The sequence below is a fragment of the Sarcophilus harrisii genome, chromosome 1 (genome assembly GCF_902635505.1).
Source record: "Sarcophilus harrisii chromosome 1, mSarHar1.11, whole genome shotgun sequence".
Classification (NCBI taxonomy): domain Eukaryota; kingdom Metazoa; phylum Chordata; class Mammalia; order Dasyuromorphia; family Dasyuridae; genus Sarcophilus; species Sarcophilus harrisii.
The window spans coordinates 558,748,249-558,764,802 of NC_045426.1; positions in this window are offsets into that span (position 1 = coordinate 558,748,249).

Sequence of the window (16,554 nt, forward strand, 5' to 3'; positions counted from 1 at the left end):
CATTCTATTGGGCAGGAGAAACAATATGAACAGAGAAAATTTTACGCCAAAAAATACAAAGTAATTTCTAGAGGTTGGGTATTCTTATCTGAAGGAATTGGATTAAGTTTTCTATAGAAGGCAACACAAATTGAACTTTGAAGAAAGCCAGGGATTTAATAAAGTGGAAAGGAAAAGGAAGGCTTGGGGGCAATTTGTAAAAATATACAAAGATTGGGAATAGAATGTTATATTAAAAACAAAAAGCTGCTAGTTGGGCAGAGTTGGAGATTATGTTAGAATAGGAATAGATGAGAGAGAAAAAATTAATTGGAATTGGACAACTGAAAAAACTAACAAAGTGTGTGTGTGTGTGTGCATGAAAAAAACTGACAATTTACATTAGTCCTTGAATAAAAGAAATATATTAAAAAAACAAGACTTGTCCCTTTTTTAAAAAATCTTGTTTTTATTCATGTTTTTACATCATAAAATACTCACCCTTACCATTCCCTAGTCATCCCTTATAACAAAGATTTAAAATAAAAGAAAAAAAAAAAGGAAGTTTAGCAAAACTAACCAATATATCAAGCCACATCTAACAGTATCTACAATATTCCATTCCCATAGTTGCATACCTTTGTGAAGAATTATTTTTGCCTTTCTTGGTATTCTCAGTGCTTAGCAGAATGCCTGGTGCTGAGGAGGTGCTTGTTGATCCAACTATTTTATTGAATAATAAAAAAAATGAAAAAAAATTTCTCTTAAATATCATTATACATGAAGTTCAAAGTTATTTATACAAGCCTCCCTCCTCTTTTTGGTAATTTGAAAGGCTTGTATTTTCAGATGATTATTATTGACAATAATTCTTTTACAAATATAATTGATAAATCTGGAAAGAGACATTTCAGTTGAATAAATATGAAAGCTAAACCATAAGATGTTAACAACTGAATTAGATGAAAGGAACTAGGAGTGGCAACTACTCTTAAGAGCTTGGCTATGAAAGGAAGAAGAAATGATGATTTGAAAGATGGTTCAAGAAAAGATTTTTTTAAGGATGCAGTAAACCTGGGCATATTTGCAGGCAACAGAGAATGAGAATAGAGTTAAAAGTAACTGAAGATTAGGTCATAAGAAAGGGATCTTGAAGGCCAACAAATCCAAATCCCTGATTTAACACATGGGAAAAAATGAGATGGAGTATCTTTAAGTGACTTGCTCTAGACTATACAGAATCTAAAAAAAGATCTGACCAAAAGTCTTCCAAACACCTAGTTTAGTACTCTAACCACCACACATACTGCAATTTACTTTCAATTTTCAACAAGAGACAGGACCAGATTAAAGATACAAGCAAAGACTTGTAGCTTTGGACAGCAAAATATTACCCCTTCCTCAAAGACTGAGTCCCAAGCACAACAGGGATCCTATAAAATATAAAGCCTGCCCCCTGCCTTAAAACTTTGCAATCTGCTACAAAAGATAAGAAATGTTTTTTAAAAATAGTTTCAAAGAATGTGTTAAATTTCACAGATGAAATCAAAAGTGATATAGGAATTCAGAGGAACAAATCAATTCCATTGGAGGAGACAGAGACATTATCATGGAAAAAGCTGTATTTTTCAAAATATCAAAATAGTGATTATTATTGTTGTTGTTATATAAAGCAATGTATACACAATGTACAAACTATCTATAGACAGGAAAAAATGAAAATAAGAGAGACAGCATTAGAATTATAAAGGTTTGGGTCTAGAACTAGAAAAAAATAATATCAAAATTCATCTGGGAAAAAACAAAAGGTCAAGAATGTGAATGGAATTAATGAAAAAAAAAATACAAAGAAAAGTAGCCTAATTCTATCAGACCTAAAACAACATCATAAAGCTGAAATTATCAATATCGGTTGCTACTGGCTAAGAAATCCAGTGGTAGATTAGTGAAATATACACAAGACAGAAAAGTCAAAGACTATAGTAATCTAATGTTTGATAAACCCAAAGACGCCACCTTCTGAGTTAAGAATTTGTTATTTGGCAAAAATTGCTTGAAAAACTGGAAAATAGTATGGCAGAAACTATATAAAGTCTAACATCTCATACCTATACTAATGGGTTAATAATTTAGGGTGATACTATAAGTAATTCAGGAGAGCAAGGGTTAGTTTACTTGTCAAATCCTTGGAGAAAAGAGGAATTTATGACTAAAGAACTACATAATATTATGAAATGCAAAATAAAAAATTTTTAATTAAAGTAAAAAGGTTTTGCAGAAATAAAACCAATACAGCCAAGATGAAGTAAAAAGCTTGGAAACAATTTTTACAACTAGTATTTCTGATAAAGACCTCATTTCTAAACTATATAAAGAAGTTATTCAAATTTATAAGAATGCAAGTCATTCCCTAATTAATAGTCAAAGGATATGAACAGACTAATATCAAAGAAATTAAATTAAATTAAAGTCATCTATATTCATATGAAAAAATGCTCTAAATCATTATTAATTAAAGAAAGGCAAATTAAAACAACACTGAGATGCCACCTCACACCTATCAGATTGGCTAACAGGACAGGAAAAGATAATGATAATGCTGGAGGGGATGTGGGAAAACTAGGGCACTAATGCATTGTTGGTGTGGAGTTGTGAACTGATTCAGCTTTCTGGAGAGCATTTTGGAACTATGCCCAGAAGGTTATAAACTGTGCAAACCTTAGGGAAAATGACCTACATGTACAAAAATGTTTGTAGCAGCTCTTTTTTTGTGGTAGCAAGGAATTGGAAAAGGAGTGGATGCCCATTAATTGGAAATGGCTGAACAAGTTGTTGTACATGAATGTAATGAAATACTATTGTTCTATAAGAAATGATGAGCAGGCAAATTTCAGAAAAGCCTAGAAAAACTTACAAGAACTGATGCTGAGTGAAATGAGCACAATCAGGAGAATATTGTACACGGTAACATCAAGATTATAAGATGATCAATTGTTGTGGACTCGACTCTTTTCAACAATAGAATGATCCAAAACAATTCCAATAAATCTAGGATGGAAAATGCCATCTGCATCCAGAGAAAGAAGTATGGAGACTGAATGTAGATTGAAGCACACTATTTTTACTTAATTTTTACTTTTTCTCTCTCATGGTTTTTACCTTTTGTTTTGATTTTTCCTTCACAACATGATTAACATGAAAATATGTTCAAATGACTATACATGTATAATTCCACATACTGTCTTGAGCAGGGGAGGAGATAAGGGAGAGAGGAAAAAAATTGGAACTTAAAAATCTTATAAGGATGAATGTTGAAAACTATCTTTATATGTAATTGGGGAAAAAAATAAAATACTATTAAGTTAAAAAAAAAAAAGTTTAGGAAACACTTCCTGTAGAAGATGATCTTTCAGCTGGGGCTTGAAGGAAGCCTGGGAAGCCAATAGGCACAGATGAGGAGGGGGAACATTCCAGGCATGAGAACAACTAGAGAAAATAACCCAAGTCAAGAGATGGAGTGTCTTGGTTGTGGAACAACTAGGAAAGCATATCACTGGATTGAAAAGTACATCTCAGTAAGATTTAATATGACTGGAAAGACAAGAGAGGGTTAGGCTATAAAAGACTTAGAATGCCAGAGCATTTTGTACCTGATCTTAGAGGCAATAAGGATCCAATAAAAAGCTATTCGAGTTTACTGGAGGGAGGTGAAAGAAATAAGATTAGCCCTACATTTTAGAGGGGGGAAAAAAATCACTTTTCTGACTGAATGCAGGATGGATTGGAGTGGGAAGAGAAGTGAAACAGGCTGACTCTTTAGCAAGCTATTACAAAAATTCAAACATGACATAATAAGGGTATGTACCATAGTGGTGGCAGTATCATAGAAGAGAAGAGAGTATATATGATTATATATATGATACTGCAAAGGTAAAATCAAACAGTCTTAGCATCAGATTGGATGAGAGAGAGGGAAGGGAACAAAGCTAGTCAAGAGTGAAGAATGACATCTAGATTGTAAATCTGAGGGCTGAGAAGATGGTGACATTGTCTATATAAAAGAGGGATTTTAGGAAAGGGGGGGCCTTTCACAGGAAAAAAATAATCAATTTTAGATATGTTGAATTTAAAATTTCTACTTGACATCCAGTTTGAGATGTTTAAGAAGCAAATGGAGATAAGAGGTCAACAGAAAAGTCAGGTAGAATTATCAACATAGAGATGTTACCAAATCCATGGGAAGAGATGAGGTCACCAAGTGAGGCAGTAAGAGAGAGAAGAGAAGAGGTATTGGGACAGTAGTTTCTAAATGGAGCATACAAAAGCAAGTTAGGAAAAAGGCATATCCTCATTTCCCTAGTAAGCTAGGTGGCATGAAAGAAGGAACAAATGGCAAAGAAGAAGGTATCCTGACATGCTGCATGTCCTAGAAATATTCAAGTTTCTCAGAGCACAAGATAGAAAAAATATGCAAAAAGAAGGAAGTTTGTTTAGCATTGACCAGAGGAATCCTAGTCAGCAAAATATAAAGGATGGTTACCAAAAAGGGATTAGGATATGATAAGTCTGAACTGACTGGCTCAAGAGTACTGGAAGACATACTGCAGGAAGGTCTTTGCACTGGGAGACAACTTTATACACAACTTAAGATAGGGAGAATAGGAAAGAGTTGTTGAACACTCTACCATCTAGTTTCTAGGGATTATACAAGATAGCAGTGGTGTGGATCTCCTTCTCTATACACTTAGGGACTCATGATGGTGGTGAAAAGGAATTCAGATCAGAACTCTGGAATCTCAAGGAGAATGCATAAACAATAAAGTCAGCGGTCTAATTATTTCTGATTCCTCATCTGGTGGAGCTCTGGTTGGTGATGTTGCAGAGGGGATTCTGGTTTAGATTTGTCCCAGACAGCCTCTCCAGATATTTCCAAATGTGAGACTATGAGAATTCTTTATATTCTATGACCTAATGAAAGAGGAAAAAGAAAAATTTCTTACTATAAATCAAAAGAATATTTGAGTTACAAGGACCATCTCACTAAACTAAAACTTCTCTTACCTAAAACTGGAAATCAATTTGCTTTTTGTTTCATAAAAAAGAAAAATGCAAATATGAACTCTGTCTTCCTTTATGAATGGAATAGGTTTGATTCTATTTTCATTTTATTTCTGTCACAACCAGGATTAGTTTTATTTTTATCAAATCATATTGTAGGTCAGGGCCGAAATACCTCTAACTTTTGAAGGATTTCTAACAAAACAAAACAAAAAAAAAAAACCACATAAAATAAAAGATACCTGAAATGAGTCTCACCTCTAGCAAAAGAGATAATTACTATTTTAGTCCCATCACCTTTCTGAAATGGCTTCTTTTCCTAATACCTTATTTTCCATTCCCATCTTCTAACAGAAAATAAGATCAAGACATAGAGCTCACATTTACCGAAAAGATTCATTAGTGTTCCCTGAACGTAAGTGATGGCATCAGTGGGATCAGCTCAACTATACTATCACATAGGTAGTAGCCAGAATTCTTTATGCAGAAATCCCAGTGAAGGTATAAAGATAGGTGGAGGGTGATAGTATTCGCCCTTTCTGAGGGCCTCAGTTCCCTCATCTATAAAATTAAAATTGAAATAAGGAATCACCAAGAGCCCATATGGCACTAAACATTATGATCTCATTCTCAACAATGTGGATAGAGCATCAATAACAACAACATAAGGTAGCAACTTAGCTCCCATCTCTACAGTCCTGGTACATACCTGTCCTTCTATAATCCTTTCTCAGAAAGTCTACCTATGAGTAAGCTAGAGATCTTCCCTAGTGTTTTTGATTTCTCATGGATTCTGTCAGTAGAACAACTGGGATATCTGAATATCATGGAGCCCTCCCTCATTCATGGTTGAATAATTCACTCATTTCCTTTCTCAATCATGTATCTGATAGCTTCTTTTTCACTGTTGTTTTTGCTTTTTTTGTTTTTTAACAAAGCATATAATCTTCTGTAAAAAGATTTGGGACATTTTCTTACTCTCAATGAGATGGAAGATCTTTATGTCATTTGCTGCAAGTTTCTTAAGAAAGTTAGCTGAGATGATCAGGATGATTAAGAGATAGAAGATGTCCTTTCTCATGAGAAAAAAATAAAAACTTAGGTGGAGGCACCACCAAGAATAATACTAACTTCCTACTGTATACAGAGAAAATTGCTTGAAGTCTTATTAAAATCCATGTCTCAGAACTCAGTCAAAATCAAGCACAAGAAACAAAGTGACTGATCACAAATCCATATGCCTACACATTCTGAAACCCCCAGCATAAGGCAGACATAACTCCTGTATGTGAAATTGATAAAATACTTTTAACAGCAGTTGTTATCTTGGGCATCATTTTCTAAATTGAACACCAGACACATTCTCTGACATTAGTTGTTATGGATACCTGTGCAGAAAAAGTAGACTTTAGAAAAGGGCACAAAACATCATGGACATTAAGCTATTTCCTAAGGAGGTCATTTCTTGGTTTAAAAAAAATCACACTAAATTTCTTTTTGATGATCTAACAAGTTTTATATGCTGATGAGATTCTTTCCCAAGCAGTACTTCTTGCCTCTGGCAAACTTGCCACCTCCAATTTGTTTTAAAAGGAACCATAATCACCCAATCAATCATATTTCCGACCTTCAGCCTTCATAGCCCCTTTACTGTGGTCAGAAGTTGCTCTAAAAATTCAAGCTCTTACATCAGTGTTGGAACACCAATGACAAACACATTGCTTGAGGTAACTAATATTTGAAAATATTATATTCTGGGTTCCTAATCTATCTTTTGCCAAGGCTTTCTAAAATAAAGGCAACATGATATATGGTAATTGGGCACTTTATTTTTTCCCTCTCCTGGTCCTTAAATATTGATTTGGCAATATTCCAAATTCCCATATATTTATCTAAAATCTTCATAACAAAGTCAGTTTCTAATATTTCTAAAACATTCATAAGTGAATCCTATTTTTCATTGAATACTTTCAATGTTTGAAAAAAGCATTAAAGAAATCTTTCCAGGAAACATTTTCCTCAGAACCAGAAGGCTCTTGTGTTCAGAAAAGCTGCCCCAAACCCTTATCAGGTGGAAAAAGGAAAATGAGAGAAAACACTAAAGTCAAAGGCAACAGATTGAGAAAAGAAGAATATATTTTTCCAAAAAGTTACTTCATTACCTTAATCAAAAAAGGTTATTTTAATGAGAAGAGAAATATAAATGCTTGAAGAAGATTGAAGATTATATTTTTAATGAATGAACAGTACCTTGAATTGGTGTGGTATGATACACTTAAGCACTCATGGAATGATGGATAGAGGTGGCCTCAAAAGAAAACCTGGGTTCAAATTTCATCTCTAAAACATGCTGGCTGTTGGACCCTATCTAAGCAAGTCATTTAACTTCTCAGTGTCCAAGTCTCCTCTCTAATGCTAGAAATTATAGACAAGATACAGATCTGCATGGGTACAAAGAATTTTTCCCCCAAAAAATTCCTATGAAACAATATAATCACAGTTCTGAATTTTTAAAAATAACATCATATTAATGAGTTTTCTTCTAAATCTACAAAGTGTAATGATTTGTAAAGCTGTTATTATTATAGTTGTTGTTATTTGGAATTATATGGTATTTGCTTTACACTAAATTTAAGAATTGGAAAATCTGGTTAAACATCTCAGAATTCTCAATTCAGTTCTCCTTTCTAGTCAATCCATCTCCTGACACACTATGCCACATTTCAAAGGAAAAGAAGGAAAGAGGCTTACACTACTTGTTTAGATTTTATACTTTCCAATTTAAATTTGAATCTGATTATCATCAGTCTTAATAATGAAAAAAAAAAAATGAAATCAGAGAAATGATTCAAGAGCCTAAAGAAATTAAACATTTTCACAACTGGATAGCTCTTGTGCTATGAAAAACTGTCCCCAAAGTGTCTCCAACTGGGTATAAGAAAATGGGGAAAGACATTCAAGTCAGAGACAACAGGTGTTTAGGCAGAATACAAGAGTCACTTGGCTGATCCTGCTTGGAGAAACAATTCTCAGAACAAAAGTCTCCACCTTCTAACTCTTAACTATGAGACTGTTAATAGGAATAGGAACTAGACCTAGACCTGTAGTTTCACTGGTGTGTGATGAGGAATCTGTTACTACAAAGTCTGTCCCTTTTCTGAATTTATAGTCTGAAATTTCAGAAGACCAATAAAAGTTTAAATGACTGCCAATGTGTGTCAAAGAGGACCTGCACCTGGATCTTCTTGGCCAACTCTATCCACTATACAATTTAAAAAAAAAAAAAAAAAAAAAAAAGACTGATTCAGTGATTCATTATTTATTGATAAGTAGGATACCCCATATGAGGTTAAGGCAGGGTCGAAGGACAAAGGCAAAAACGATGAAAGAGGAAGGGTAGAGTAATGGGAAAAGGAAGATAATAACTGAAAATGGTAGTGGAGAGAGAGGGTCTAAAACAGAGGGTCAAATATAAGGCCCAGTGGCCTTGGCCCACAGCTTTCTCTAATTATCAGAACCAAATTATTAATTGGGAAATATTTAAGAAAATAAATGAAAAACAATAAATACAGATAATATTAATATGTGGTTTCCTAAGTCAATATGTGGCCCATAGAGATCCTCTTTTCATATAGTTTAGGGTACTTCTTTTTATCCGAGTTTGATATTACTGATCTAGAATGAGACAGAAAAGAGATCACAAGGCCTGGCAGTGAATAATGATAGCAAACATTCCTTTTCTAAAATTCATAGAGAATTAACAAGAAACAAAATTTCATTAATTTTGAATTAGCCAGAGGCAGTATACTGTGGAAAGAGTAATGGTTTTGTTTCTGTTCTATTTCTACTTCCATGAAAGGAAGGGTTGGCCTAGAAAATCACTAAAGCACCTTAGAATTTTAAACCCTAGGCTTCTAGAACAATAAATAAGTTCTTCTGACATTGGATGAAAGGCCTCTGGAGCAACTACTGAACCTAATACTCACCTAATCCTTGAAAGCTGTTACTAACTTATATCCCATACCAAGAACAAGTCCCTTCCCTATTGCAGATGCCTTTTTGTCTAAGAAAGCTTACTCCTGTATTTGTGTAAAAAAAAAAAAAAAAAGATCAAATGGCTCTATCAATCAATCAATAAGTATTTATTAAGCACTACTAAGGGCCAAGAATGATACTATGCACTGGCAATACAGAGAAAGAATGAAGTAGACCCTGGGTAAAATCTTTGCTTCCCAATATGTGTGTTTATTGTGGAATTGATATTAAGTGTAGAAGTCAAGCTTTGGATATAGAGCTTGGGGTCTCTCCTTTTCCCATGATAGTGACTGACAAAGCCATCAGAAGTTAGATTAAACTTGATCATATACTAGAATACTATTTAAGCTAATATTTAACAATATTATATAATACATAAAATATGTTACATATGCTATATATATACTATATTATATATTATAACAGAAAGTAATATTTTGTACTAATAATATTTAAGGGAGAAGACAGAGTGCTAGTCACTGTCTCTGAGGAAAGATATAATTATGACCTAGTAACCCTTCTCTCTGGTCCCAACTTTTTGATCCTTCTCTTGGCAGGAATTATAGTCTCCCTTGAAGAAAGATGGGGGAGAGGAGGATGGAGATGTCTATGCTGCTTCTCTTCAAACACACAATCCCATGCAACAGGCAGAGCTGGACTCCCCACCCAGCTGCCCCTTGCTGCACCTGGATCTCTATACAAATAAATACTGAAGTGCATGTTCATGCACATGTGTATCTGTGTGTTTAAAGAAGGCTTTGCCAATTTCAAGAATTTACTTCTCCTTTGCTAAGAACACAACATTCCTGTTCAGCAAAGTCAGAGTCAACATTCAGATGATGTTAGGGTATAACAAAAGAGCAACTTTGCTCTGAACCCATCATCTGAGTTATGGCTCAATGTTTTCTATTCTGCAGACAGGACCAGATTCAGAGATCTTGGATACAATTCTCCTCTCTAGTTAATACTGATAAGTTCTGGCTATTCTATGTCCTCACAGCCAGAGTAGGAAGAGACATAAAAAGAAGTCTATAGCAGGCTAAATTATTCTAAAATATGTCATCAAAAATAATTTCTAGATTATTTAAAGGGTAAAATCTAGAAATATATATATATATATATATATATGTATGTATAACTATGCACACATACAACAGGAAAAAGTAGGTAAAAAATTTATTCTCTGAAGAGAAGAATATACTTTTTGGGGAATGCTATTGCAGGCTGACTAAACACTAAGCTTGATCATATGCCTATGTTTGAAAACAAGGAAAAAGTAACAATTTTGTTAGGTGTAAGATGCATAAATTGGTGGAAACTTTTTCCTTTGAATGAATCTATATAAGGCTAAAATTGTGTCCTACTCAATTCAAGGAATTACTATATTTTAAGCACCTATTAAACATACCATATGAGATATAGCTGAAAAAGGCAGGTGAATTTAACCCAAAGAGGAAAGACTGGATGGGGAAGAGGAGGGGAATGCAATGAGAAAAAAATAAAAAAGGAAGAGGAGGGAAGAAGGGAGAGGGGAAAAAATGAAAGAAGAAAGAGAAGAAGGAGAAGAGAGGAAAAAGAAGAAAGGTAGGAAGAAAGGGAGAGGAGTTTTAACATGTTTTTTAATCTCTAAGGAGTTATCATGTGGACTTGTTCTACACAGGTCTAAAGGCAAAACTAAGATGAATGTGTGGAAGTAGTAGGAAGGCAATTTTCAGATCACTTTAAGAAAGAACCTACATTCAGCAAAAGATCCTATTAATTTGTAAAAGAGTAAAGTAGTAAGTTTCCCTTAACAAGAAATATTCAACAACAAAAAAAGGGAGGTTATGATCATCTATTAGGAATTCTACTAAAGGAATTTATTCATTAAGTGGTAGGCTGGATTAGATGACTTCTATGGTTCCATTCAATATTAATATTCGTAACAGATATTTGAGTCAATGACAATTTTTATCCTGATATAAATCCATTTTCTTGATTTATATTTTCCTGAAGCTAATTTAACTTTATCCACATCAGTCTTGAAAGTGGAACTTAAATCTAAAAAAGAAACTTAGATATAATCTGAAATGAATTCTTCTTGTTGCAGAGGAAAAAGTAAGAATCAGAGAACTGAGATATGAAACCTAGGTTCTCTATGTTATTCATAGATAATTTCAAAAACAGCTTAAGGACGTACAAAACAACAACAACAACAACAACTCATCTCTTTTGAAGAGAAAAATGTACTTTCTAATAAACAGATCAGTCTACCTCATTTTGGAATACTTCAAATACTGCTAAGATAGGCATTTTCTTAAACACCAAATCTATCTCTGGGCTGATGAAGGCTTACAATAGGGAAGAATTTTTCTACTCTTGCACATTCTGTTTCTCAATAGATCAAATTGTAAATGGAGAGCTTTAAATTCAGTAGTTATATAGAACAAATGAATAAATTACAACTAACTACATTATCAGAGGACAGTTCAAATTTTAACTCTCTTTGGATTACAAATGAAATTTATCTGTACTTTTCTTGTAGTTTTATTGCTTATGAAGTGACTTAAAAGCAATTCTCTTGACAGAAATCCATTGAGTTTTATCTGGAATCTGCAATAAACATAATGAAGCCCTTATTTTAATAAGAGGTCTTATTTCTTCATACAAACAGGTAATAAGAATTAGATTCTAAAAAAGAATGAAATAGCCAGGAGGGAAGGGGCAGGAGGAAGGGAGCTATATGTAAATGAAGCCTGGTACAAATGTAGGTTACCTAGAATTTGACCATGATCAGGCACTAAAGTCCATTGTATCACCTGTCACTTAAAAGTGATTTTCTAGAGTTATTGTTTTCTGAATTGAAATGAACATTGTTCAGGGTCAGTTTATAAGGTTAGTGATGGCCATGAGCAGCTCATAACTAAATTGGATAATTTTTAAGACTCATCAAGAAATGTCTCCTATTTTTTACTATAAGGTATGAATACATTTAGATAGAAAGAGGTCATTTTAACAAAACCTAATTGTTGCTAAATGTACAGGTACTGTCACAGCCTACATGTTGAGCAAATACAATGTTCTAAAATTGAAGAAAGTCAAAAATATCCAGGAAGGTTATGCAGAATTTAACATGGAATAAGAGCACTATATTTAAAGGATGTTGCTTTAAAATATTTATCACTCAAATTTTTATATGCTGATTTGATTAATTTATTTTCCTTAATGGCATCTTTCATTTTAAAAGATCTTGTCCTCCAGGAAAGGTATATGCCAGCCATTCTCAAGGTACTGATAAATAAATTTCCTACTACTCTACCAAACTACAGTGATAGCAAACTGCAGATAGCAGAAAGCAACTATTTCTCATTCTGGAAAGCATAGGCACTTGGTCTGAATCTGAGGATGATCTCAATTAAGTAACATGTTGCACTTTAAAGGATTCAGCAATAGCATTAATAAAACAATAGCTTAAATACTGTTAGAGCCAGCTTTACTTGAAATCTTCAAGGTAGGATAATATAAAAATACACTGATACTCAGGAGGTCACACTTTTATCAAATTTAGCATTGAGAATACATCTACAAATGTGGAAATAAGTAGAAATGGGATCTGAGAACCACAGAGCTATTAGAAAAGCCATGTCCTTCCTCATACAATCATGAGTAAAATAAATGTCTGTAAATTAAAACCAGAAAGATATATTAGTAAAAAGAGATAGCTGACAGCAAGTGGAAGAAACGGGAGAATTTTAAAGAGGTCATCACACTATAATGCAATATCCTAATTGTTCATCATAATAACTATGAAAAACAAAATTTTAAGATGAAATTACACCCTGGCTATCATTTAGAAATGTATAACATATTTGTAATTGTAACATTATTACAATTAAAAGTAACACTCAATTTTAAAGTAAATTACTATAAAAGTTTAAGTTTGGAGGCTTTGAAAGCTAAAACTTTTATTATCAGAAAATGCAAGTATTTGAAATATTCTAATGTCAAATGGGGCAAAATAATGAGATATGACTATATAGAGATATGGTATAAAAACAATTCTACTCAGCAGCTATTCCTCATCTATAAAAATGTTTAGGGAGAGAGTTTACACAATCATCCCAGAAAATTTTTTTGGTTGTAAACTGCTATGTGCCTACTAAGACCAAGGCACAGTATTAGGTACAAGAAAAATTAAAGCTAACAGACATACAGCAACTTAGTATCTACAGACATACATATGAACACATACATGTGTGGTTACACATAAATATATACGTATATACATGTTGTTTGATTGTTAGGTCAACTCTGTGAAAATATATATTGCAAAAATTATTATTCTAGCGAAATGATCAGGCAAGACTTCAAGAACTAACACCAAAACTAGTCTTGAAAGAAAGCAGGAACTTACAATAAAATGGGAAGGAATCCATTCTAGATATGGAAGATGCTATGACAAAAGGTATAGAGATGTGAGGGATTAAAATAAAAAAAAATAATAATAATAAAAGTGCAATTAAACTGAAACACAGACAAACTAGGATGATAGGAATTCTAGGATGATGAGGTCATCTAATTCAAACACTTCATTTTATAACTGAAAAAGGTAAGAATTAAAGTAGAAAAAAAAAGTACTATTTTCAAGGCCACATATGTAAATAGGTAGATAAAGAGAAATTTGAATAGAAGTCCTCTAACTCCAAATCCAATCTCTCTTTTTTTCCCCACCTATAACAGGAGATATACAATTAGGCAAAAAAACTAAAGCCAAATCTTAGAGAGCCTTGAATGCTAACATTAAGAAGTACGTATTTTATAAGGAAATAGAAAATCACAGTGTTTGGCTGCCACAGACTATCGGATGGTTCTCTGTTCTGTAAGTTTCAGACTACAGTATGGGAATGATCAGCCAAGTTAGGCTTTGAGAAATTTCCCAGCAGTTCAGCTTCCATAGTTGAGGTTTTCCATGTCACTCTCCTTGTTATGGGTGAGCTTGACCTGCCGTAATTTAAAGGAAGACACTCAGGAGAAGCTCACAAGGTTTGTCTGTTTTTAAAAGCACGGTTCACGATCTAGCCTTGTGATGTTCTGGAACCATAAGACAAAGGATGGTTTGAGAAAGGATCTGAGCAGAAATGTAATGCCCCAAGTGTCACCTAAGAATAATGTATCTGATCCTGAAATTGATTTTAATCCCTTGCATAAGGGGAAGACTGTCTGACAATAGATATCTTTATTATCAAACTAGTATTTCTAGAAAATTGACTTTATGAGAAAAAGAATGAGTTGACTATGATGGGAAGATCCTAAAAAGTAAAAGTAGGGAGAATTAAAATGGAACAGTTATTTCATACAAAGGAGGCAGAAAATGGAAGAATTGTTACATTAGAAACTGGTGAGTAGAAGTTTGGAGTGCTAGAAATGGGTTAAAGAGGGAATAACACATAGATCTAAAAGGGTAATTTACAGAGAAATAGGAGAGCAAGGAGATAGGATGTGGGGGATAGACTTTTAGAAATGTGAATAAATTAGGGAATAGAAGAGTAAGGGGAGAAGATAAGGGAGGATTTTTAGGAATGGGGAGACAATGTTTAGAAGTCAATTAAACATTTGAATAAGAAAAGGATAAAAAGAAAGGAATAAAAGAATAAACAATAACAAAAAATAGGATAGAGGGAAAAAATGTACAACTAACAATTATATTCTCAAAGTAAATGGGACGAACTGACCCACAAAACAGAAATGGATAGCAAAATGGATTAAAAACCAGAATCCAACAATGTTGTTTACATGAAACACATTTGATTGCAGAATATTAATTCATTCTTTTAAGACCATAATGCAATAAAAGTCTATTAATAAGTGATCATGAAACAGAAATTAAAAATTAATTGTAGACTAAATAACTCAATCTTAAAAGATAAGTAGTTAAAGAACAAGTCATAGAAAAAAATAATTTTATTAAAGAGAATGATAATGAAAAAACATAAAAGAACCTATGGAATGCAGCAAAAGCATTAATAAGAGGAAACTCATATTTCTAATATCTATCTAATCTATCTAATTTCTATATCAATAAAAAGAGGAAGAGCAGATCAATAATTTGGCCATGAAGTTATAAAAACTAGAAAAAGAACAAATTAAATATCCCCAATTAAACATGTAAGTGGAAATCCTAAAAGTTTAAGGTGAGATTAATAAAATTAAATTTAAGAAAATCATTAAATTAATGACTAGAAGTTGGTTTTATATTAAAAATACATATATAATATATAAACCACTGGTTAATATGGCAAAAAAGAGGAGAAAACCAAATTATTAGCATCAAAAATTAAAAGGATGAATATATCACTTATGAAGATGAAATCAAAGCAAATATTAAAAAAAGATATTTTAACCAATTTAAGCCAATAAATTTAACAATTTAAATGAAATGGAAGAACATTAACTGCCTAGATTAACAGAAGAAAAAGTAGAATATTTAAATATAACTACTTTAGGAAAAAAAAATCATTGAATAGCCTAGAAATGAATTTCCTAAGAACCAGGACCAGATGGACTTACACATCCTATGAAATTTTAAAGATACACTAATTCTAATATAAACAAGGTATTTGGAATAATATGCTGAGAAGTCCTCCCAAACTCCCAAAATATGATATTGATACTTTAAAAAAGGAAGAATAACAACAACAAAAGCAAAGAAAATTATCAATTTTCATTAATTTCATTAATGAATATGGGGATAAAAATTCTAAATAAAATAGACTATAAGAATATATTACAAAGATTATACAAGTGGCATTTATACCAGGAATTCAGAGATGGTTTAACATAAGGCAAACCATTAAACATAATTGATTATGTCAATAGCAAAAGTAACAAAATTATGATTTTATCAATAGATGCAGAAAAAGATTTTGACAAAATATACTAATGCTTATTAAAAACATTGAAAAAGTATAAATGATAAAGAAAAATAAGATAAAGAGCTTACAGAAATAGCAAGATCAAAACAAGTTTCTGTGTATGGAGAGATCTTAGGACAAATGTATAATAGAAATTATTAGTATTATAGAAATATTAATATTATAGAAATTACAAGGAATCAAGGTCAAAGAGTAGAGAAGGGAAGGGATAGGGATAGGACTTGTGATGTGGTATAGGGAAATTACAAATAAGAAAATTACTTCTAGTGATACAAATCGGCATCTCTTGTACAACTTATACTGCCAGAATTACCTCATGAAAGAGCAGCCAAGATGGCAGATTAGAAGGAAATAGTTTAGCCAAACTGCCCACAAAGATCTAGAAAATGTACCAGATTGAGTACCAATTGGGAAATTCTCTCTCTCTTTTTCCTCCCTCCCTATCTCTCACACTCTCTCTTCTCTCTCTGTCTCTGTCTCTGTCTCTCTCTCTTCTCTCTCTCTCACACACACTTTCTCTTCCAGCTCAGGGCAACAGAAGGAGAGAAATAGTGCAGACAGGTTCTATTTG